Source organism: Euleptes europaea, chromosome 13 (assembly GCF_029931775.1).
Source record: "Euleptes europaea isolate rEulEur1 chromosome 13, rEulEur1.hap1, whole genome shotgun sequence".
Taxonomy (NCBI): domain Eukaryota; kingdom Metazoa; phylum Chordata; class Lepidosauria; order Squamata; family Sphaerodactylidae; genus Euleptes; species Euleptes europaea.
The window spans coordinates 21,091,041-21,100,261 of NC_079324.1; positions in this window are offsets into that span (position 1 = coordinate 21,091,041).

Sequence of the window (9,221 nt, forward strand, 5' to 3'; positions counted from 1 at the left end):
CCACTGGGCTCTTTCTTAGTAAATTACTGCCTCCAATTTTGGGAGCAACTGAATAAGACCGGAGGTGAGCATTTGTGGCTCCTGTTCTGCAGGTAGTTTAAAGCCCGAGCGAGGCCGGAGGTGTGAGCCAAAGGGCAGGAACCAAAGGGTTCTGCCTTTGGCTCTTAGTCGGTGGGTTGTGCCTTCTGGCCCTGTGTCAGCAGTGACGGTGGAACTGCCACCAGCCCAGGATGAACTTGTGCTATCACCGGCTCCCAGGGTGTTTTGCGGATCCGTTGGGTTTGGATGTCTTTGTGTAGATTGTAATTTTGTGTTCTTTATTTTGCAAGTGGCTTTGAGTCCCCAGCGAGGAACGTGTAGGGTAAAAACACTTAAATAAATCAATTATTTAGGGAGATTTGGTAGGATGCGTTTTTTTAAAAGAAATACAGTGTATGAGCATGTGCACTACCTTCCCCTCTACCTTCACCCACTAGTAATTGCTTGTCCAGATCAGGGCTTCTTAAAAGGTGCATCTAGACACAAGAAGTGCAGTTCCAAGTGCAGTTTACGCTGTTCAGGAATTCAAGTCTTCTGCATAGGGGCTGTAAAATTCCTGGTTCTGCAGATTTCCCCCCAGTCTATGTAGGTTTCTAAATCTTAATGAATGTGGTTCTAAACAGCAATATATTGCACACACATGATATGGACAGGTGCATTGTAGCAGAGCATGCTATGAGTGCGAATTGCAATAACATGCTACTGTGCAATCCCCAATTTTCCTTAACACCCCCTCCCCGGAAATGTTGCTTTGTGTACTTGAGTTGCTGCTCCTCCATAATTACAAGAAGATCTTTTGAAATGCTGGAGATTATGAAACTGTGGCAGGCAGTCCGAGTATTGCAGCTATCTATCAGTCAAAAGACAGTCCCAAGGAGTCTGAAGTGTTCCCCACACAGGGATAGGCTTGTGCGGTTTTTCTGTTGCTGCCGATGCAGCACAGTGGCAATGGGGCGTCTACATGGCAGGTTTCCCCTCATTTTTCCTGCCCTAGTACCCTTTGGCACAGTGTGGTAAACTGCAGCACTGCAGTCAAAAGCTCTGCTCATGACCTGAGTTCGATCCCGATGGAAGTCAGTTTCAGGTAGCCGGCTCATGGTCGACTCAGCCTTCCATCCTTCCGAGGTCAGTAAAATGAGTACCCAGCTTGCTGGGGGTAAAGTATAGATGACTGGGGAAGGCACTGACAAACCACCCCGTAAACACTGTCTGCCTAGTAAACGTTGTGATGTGACATCACCGCATGGGTCAGGAATGACCCAGTGCTTGCACAGTGGGACTACCTTTACCTTTAGTACTCCCATTGCCCTGACCTGGATAGCCCAGGCGAGCCTGATCTCTTCAGATCTCAGAAGATAAACAGGGTTGGCCCTGGCAAGTATTTGGATGGGAACCCTCCAAGGAATAGCAGGTTTGTGACGTGGAGGCAGACAATGGCAAACCACTTCCAAACGTCTCTTGCCTTTAAAACTCCACCAGGGGTCGCTATACGTCATCTGTGACTTGATGGCAAATAGAGTCCTCCATTGTATGGGGATTGCTGTAACACTACAGCATCATAACAGTCTCTGTCAGATTTTCTGCACCCCCATCTTTCATTAACAAGAACAAAAAAAGCAAGTCTCTGACTCCTTTTATTGTGGAGATATAAGGGGAAAGGCATACACACACACACACACACTGAAAAGAGCTGGAGACTTTTAAAAAATAAATAAGAAAGCCGAACCTGATAGGGAACCTGATAGACTGATATAATGTTATAACAATATAACAACATAAGAACATAAGAAAGGCCTTGCTGGATCAGACCAAGGCCCATCAAGTCCAGCAGTCTGTTCACACAGTGGCCAACCAGGTGTCTCTAGGAAGCCACAAACAAGACGACTGCAGCAGCACCATCCTGCCAATATGTCAATTGCTACTTACAAAAAAACCCCCCAAAGCCCTTCAGTCGTGGTGGGAGAAATGGCCTCTGCCAGGGTCTGGGGCAGGGAAAATGGCACCAGTGTGGATGTCACAAGGAAGATCTAGATTTCCTGTCCATTTGAGTGCCACCCTGGTTTGTTGCAGTCTTTCCCAAAACTTTGCAGCAAAGCAGGTTTGGAAAATTGCAGGAAAAAGGGGAAAAAATCAGGAGGTGCATGGGAGGAGGAAGAGGTGTTAATTACTGCTTTTCTCTTTGTAGCCCATGTGATTGTTCACTGCTTTCCTATTTTTTAAAATTGTTCTGATTGTGCAATTGTGATCTTGAAAAATAATAAAAGCAATTATTTATGCATGGGTACTTGGACTCGTGTTCACCCCACCCCGGTCTGACTCAGTTGTTCCTTGGAGTTCTGCATGAGTTTTTCATCCGTTAGAAATGACCTCGCTACCAGCCCTTGCAATGTCCGGGACTTCCCATTCCCCTAGGGTTGCCAAGTGCCAGGTGGTGGCGGGCAAACCCCCGCCAATCCACCTGGCTGCCCGTCGACCAGCTGAGGGTCGGTGGGCAATGTGTGCATATGCGCCTGCCCACGGCGACACGTCACTTCTTGTTTACACCCAGAAGCGCCGCATTGCAAAGGGCCAGTTACCACTCAAACTCCCAGTTTGAGTGGTAAAAGGCCCCTTGCAATACAGCACTTCCAGGTGTAACTCACTTTCAGGGAGTTTGAGTGGTAAACGGCCCCTTGTGATGCGTTTTACACCCGGAAGTGCCGCATAGCAACAGGCCTTTTACCACTCTAACTCCCAGTTTGAGTGGTAAAGGCCCCTTGTGATGCAGCACTTCCAGGTGTAAACCGGAAGTGATGCAGCACTTCTGGGAGCGTATAACCCCCCCTCCTGCCGAAGGAGAAGGGGGACCTGGTAAGCCTACATTCCCCTGAACCCGATTCTTCCCCCTCCCTTAAGCTCAGCCTGTCTGAAATCTCCCTGCAGAAGGCAAAGCAGGGGAAACAGAAGTTGGCTTTCTCTCACAGCCAATCACAAAACAGTGTGTAAAGAGGCGGGGATTCAAATACTTCTGGCTTCCTGCTTTCTTGGAGCTCTTTCTGGGCAAAAGAAAGGCTTTTTAAAACAGGCTTGGATTTCTCCCCCACCTTTCTTTCAGATTGCTCCATTTTTTGTTTTTTGTTCTTAAAATGCTTTTTTTAATGTGGCAATTGGGTTTGAGGGGGGATCACTCACAGTGAGCACTGTGAAGTAAGCCAATTACAAAAGCAGCATTTAAAGGGGCGGGATTTGATTTGAGTTTGGAGATAGCTGGTGCAGAGATTCCCAACTGGGAAGCGTGGGTCCAGACTGCAACAAACCTCAGCTAAAACTCCCAGGCATAAACCATTCCTAACCACTACACCATGCTGGAAGAAGGTTACAACATTTAAAACAATAATTGCATGGAGATGCAGGACCTTTGCTGATTGGGATTGACTTACTTCCAAGTAAACATAAAAATAAGATCTTGGTTGTGCAGGGCTAGGCATTCCCGGATTTTTATGGGGAATATAGGCCTGCATTAAACTCTGTGGAATAACCATTTCACTTCTGAATGGTAGTGGATTGTGGAAAAGGAACAACTGAATTGTGCAAAGGTATCATAGCATGGGAGCAACCTTAGCAACTTCTGTGAGCAGGGGACCGATGTTTTTGCATATGTTTCTTTGTAAAGGGCCTCATAGGAATTACACTATATTTTTACTAATGATAAGGGAACGTAGCCTATAAAAATGCTGCTCTATGTAGGTGCAGTAGAAGTGGCCGTTCTACTGATCTTACGTCTTCCGTCCTTTGGTATCAAACCTGTCCTCATCGCAGTGTCCAGAGAGGCTTCCTTGTGTCTATGCCAGGCTTTAGAATCTGAACACATTTCGTGTCCGTTATCAAGGTGCATTGAATCTCACCTCTAGCTGGAATAAGCGTTTTGTTGGAGAGCTTCCGAAAGAGAACATTAACCTTGACTCCGGCTGCTTAGCCAGGGATTCTCTCTCTTTCTGCTAATGTAGTTTCCATCATCCCATTAAAAGAAGAAAAAAAATCCCCCCAATATGCTGCATCACAAGGTTAAGTGCCGATGGAGAGAGAAATATTGGCTTGGGGGTGGAATTGGATGGGAGATGCCTGTTCATTCAGCAGCAGTGTTAGTTGAACGGGTCTTGGATGGCCAGTGGAGGGAGAAGAACGTCCAGCCTTTCCATTTAGCCAAAATGCTATGGAGATGGTGCTGGGTGGTGATTTCAAAGATTCAAGGCCCCGAACAACTGTGGCCTGTGAGAACAGACAGCATCTCCCCATGTGCCACAACGGGCAGGGCTGGATTGACCATTGAGCAAAATAAGCACGTGTTTAGGGCATCAAGGGGAGGGTGGGGACACCGCAAACATTTTCCATTGCCGGATTTGCCATGGACCATATGGTGCAAAACTGCAAAGGGTGCAGTTGGACCAGGGTCCACAAAAAGCCCCCCACACAATAAATGGAAAAATTACATACATACAGTGACTCAAACCCACCCCCAAAAAACTGAACATCGTAATTTTTAATCTTATCCTTTAAAAAAACAAAAGGGTGAAGAAAAAGTGGGAACTGAGAATAATCACACTAGGCTCAATATTTTTATTTTTATTTTTAAGGATTAAATAATTTAATATTCATTGTTTTTTTACATATATATGGGGCACCAAAATCTTTCAAGTGCTTAGGGCCTTGAAAGGTCTTAATCTGGCCCTGACAATGGGGCTTTAATGAAGCTCATGGTAGCTCATTGTAGTAATCTGGCTCTGACAATGGGGCTTTAATGAAGCTCATGGTAGTGTATGTATGGCATGATAGAGGTATGCAATATTCTGTTTTGATAAATGTGGCTAGAGGTTTAGACAAAAAGATGACAGGCATGAAGAGGTAATGCAGGCTTAAGTGTGGATCCATGAAAACTTCCAAGGGCTAGCCCCACCCCTACCTTCCTTTGCAATTAATTTCTGAGGATGCTGGGTCCCCCGCCCCCCACTATCCTTTCTTTGGCAAAGGGGCTAGGCTTTCTTCACTATTAGGCATGATGCTTAAACGGAGCCTCCATGTTCAGAGGCAGTGGTGGTGGAAAGGCCATGAAGTCGCAGCTGATTTATGGGGACCCCAGGTGGGGTTTTCAAGGCAAGAGGTATTCAGAGGTGGTTTGCCGTTGCCTGCCTCTGCAAAGCAACCCTGGTATTCCTTGGTGGTCTCCCATCCAAATACTAACCAGGGCCAACCCTGCTTAGCTTCCGAGATCTGATGAGATTAGGTTAGCCTGGGCCATCCATAGGGTTGCCAGCTTTGGGTTGGGAAACATCTGTAGATTTTTGAGGGTGGAGCCTGAGGAGGGCGGTGTTAGGGGATGGATTTCAATGGGGTATAATGCGATAGAGTCCATTTTCCAAAGCAGCCATTTTTTCCAGATGAACTGATCTCTGTTACCTGGAGATCAGTTGTAATCCCAGGAGATCTCCAGCCACCACCTGAAGACTGGCAATCCTAGCCATCTAGGTCAGGGCTCAGAGATAATAGCCCTTTGAATAACAGTTGCTAGAGGGCAACAAAAAGGAGAAGCTTTGGCATCTTGGCCCCTGCTTGTAAGCCTTCTGGGGCATGTGTAGGGTTGCCACCTCCAGGTTGGGAAATACCAGGAGATTTTGGGGGCAGCGCCTGAGGAGGGCAGGGTTTGGGGAGGGGAGGGACTTCAATGTCATAGCGTCCAATTGCCAAAGCAGGGAACGGATCTCTATCAGCTGGAGATCAGTTGTAATAGTGGGAGTTCTCCAGCTACCCCCTGGAGGTTGGCACCCCTAAGCATGTGGTTGGCTGCTGTGAGAAACAGGATGCTGGACCAGATGGGCCATTGGTCTGAGCAAGCAGAGTTCTTCTTAGGGTCCCACAGCTGAAAAGACTGTGTGTGTGTGTAGGAGAAATTGGACCCTGTGTCACAATCCCCCCCTTAGGATCACTTCCACATGCTATTAGGTGAGGGTTAGCATTTGCAGTGGGTGCTACTGGGGACATTCCTTATATGCAGCAGAAAAGCATACATGTGCAAACAGTGCGGTGCAGCAGTTAGAGTGTCGGATTAGCATCTGGGAGACCCAGGTTTGAGCCCCCACTCTGCCTGGAAGCTTGCTGAGTGACCTTGGGCCAGTCCCACAAACTCAGCCTAACCTCCCTCACAGGGCTGTTGTGAGGATAAAACAAATGAAAGACAAATGGTGTAAGCCGCTTTGGGACCCCATCAGGGAGAAAAGCAGGGGTAAATATGAAATAAATAAAAATAAATTAAAATAACCCTCGCCCCCTGGGGTTTTTAATGGCCACACAATAGGTTCCTTCAAACCCCCTACATACTACTTTTCTACAGCATTTTCTTCTTAATCTCCCCCCCAAGTTTTCTGCCTTCTGAGTCTACCTCCCTTTTAATTTTTGTTATGCCACAGCAGCAATACTAAACATTTACACCACTGGTTCCCAACCAGGGGTCCATGGACCCCCAGGGGTCCACGAGAACTAAATTAAGGTCCGTGAAACAAAGTTATAAACCCATAATAAATTAATATTTTCAATTAAAAGTTCTCTATTATAAAATATATATATTCAAATATTATTCTAAGTTTAATGTTTAACTAACAGTTATGATTAAAGTTTATTTTCAAATTCTCTGAATTTTTATTTTGAACCTTGGGGTCCCTGCACCGAACAAAAAAGTCCTAGTGGTCCCTGGTCAAAAAAAGGTTGGGAACCACTGATTTACACTGACCTGTTCACCCTCTTTTTTAAAAATCAGCCATTCCCCTTGCTGTTTTCCCCATTGGAGAAATTCATAGGTTTCTCCTATGGGACAAATAGTGGTTCCTTGGGGCTGTTTCAAGTTGGGAAAATAGCATGAGGGGGCAGGCCACAGCTAGGGTTGCCAACCTCCAGGTACTAGCTGGAGATCTCCCACTATTACAACTGACCTCCAGCCGATAGAGATCAGTTCACCTGGAAAAAACGGCCGCTTTGGCAATTGGACTCTATGGCATTGAAGTCCCTCCCCTCCCCAAACCCCACCCTCCTCAGGCTCCGCCCCCAAAACCTCCCACCGGTGGCAAAGAGGGACCTCTCCTCACACACTGCAGGCCCACTTGGATTAGTAGGGTTGCCAGCTCCAGGTTAGGGAATACCTGGAGATTTTTTTGGGGGGGGGAGCCTGAGGAGGGCAGGGTTTGGAGAGGAAAGGGACTTCAATGCCATAGAGTCCAATTGCCCAAGCAGCCATTTTCTCCAGGTGAACTGAGATCAGTTGTAATAGCAGGAGATCTCCAGCCACCAACTGGAGGTTGGCAATCCTATTGATTAGGCCCTCATGTAACTGAGTGTTAAGTTACAAGCAGCACATGCCTGATCAAAAGTCCTCAAGGCAGCCGTGTGGGAGACATGCAGAGTTTGTACTGTGTGAACAGGCCCCAAGTTGACTTCATCTCCGCTCAGTGATGTCACCATGTGGTCAAATTTATTTATTTATTTACAGAATTTATATCCCACATTTCTGCCCTTAGAAGGGCCGCCAAGGCAGCTAACAATTTGGAACACTGATGATAAAATTGCATTATAAACCCATTGTAATTTGATGGCTACTCAGCTCAGAGTAGGGCTGCCGGGGAGGGACTTCAATGCCATAGAGTCCAATTGCCAAAGCGGCCATTTTCTCCAGGTGAACTGATCTCTATCGGCTGGAGATCAGTTGAAATAGCGGGAGATCTCCAGCTAGTACCTGGAGGCTGGCAACCCTACCTGTGACTAATCCACATCCCCCCCCTCAATGGACTTCATTTCTGCCCAGTGAAATCTTTTACGTAACTCAGTCTGGCTATATAGCACGATGTGATCCTGGTTTACTCTGTGATTCTGCAACCTCCCAGGTGACTAATCCAGGGAGAAGAAAGACACAGTAATCGTCCAATGGGGGAGGGAAAAAAGATGTTGCCGATGAAGCAGAAAAGCTGACTTGAACAAGCAGGTGAATATTTGCAGGCCCAAAATGGGATCTGAGAAATATTTCTCAGCCTTCCAAATCACTATTGGTTTTGACTCAAAAACTGAAACTGGAGAATTTCTGACAGAGCCTGAACTGGCTCCAAGTAGCGGCCTCGGCCTCCTCAGCTATTTTGCAGGAGAAGCAAAGGCGGGAGCGCCATCTCCCATTCCGGCTGACATTTCCTCCCTCCCGGCTCGCCAACCGTCCCCACTTTGCCGCCCCTTCCCCAACAGATGCACAACTCGCTTTATGAACAACTCCCTTGGCATCCAGTCTCCGGAAAGCTTGCTTTATTTGCTCTCTCTGGAGGCTGTAATGCCCTCGGGGAAACTGGCAGTTCCCAGCCGACATGCAGTCGCCCACTCACAAAAAAAAAAGAAGGGGGGGGGAAAAGGAAAATCCCAAACCTGCCAAACAATTTGCTGCCCCGGGCAAACACCTGTTGTTGCACCGTCAGCAGCCAGGCTTGGCGTAGCTCTTTGCCAACACAGAGGCTGGATTGGTCCCGCAGAGGAGCCCTGTCCACCTGGCATCTTCTGGAAGCTCAATGTGGAAGCTTGTTCTGGAGCCAAAGTAAACCCTAGCAGACAAGTATTCGCTGGCGCTGGTTCTGCCGTGCAAGAGTGTATGCCAGCCCTTCCCCTCCATGTAAAGTTTGCTATTTTGGAGTCCTGTAGACTGCAGCCAAGAAGTCAGAAGGAGACTGAGTCTGGGAAGGGCAGCCGTGAAGGAGCCAGAAAAGATTCTTAAGTGTAAGGATGTGTCACTGGCCACCAAGATCAAGTTGATTCATGCCGTAGTATTCCCTATTACCATGTATGGGTGTGAAAGCTGGACAATGAAGAAAGCTGGTAGGAAGAAAGTAGATTCCTTTGAAATGGGGTGTTGGAGGAGAGTGTTAAGGATACCATGGACTGCCAAAAAACCAAATCAGTGGGTTCTAGATCAAATCAAGCCTGAACTGACCCTAAGAAGCTAAAATGACTAAACTGAGGCTGTCGTACTTTGGTCACATTATGAGAAGACAAAAGTCAATAGAGGAGACAATCATGCTAGGAAAAGTTGAAGGCAGCAGGAAAAGCGGAAGACCCAACATGAGATGGATTGACTCGATAAAGGAAGCCACGGCTCTCAATTTGCAAGACCTGAGCAAGGCTGCTAA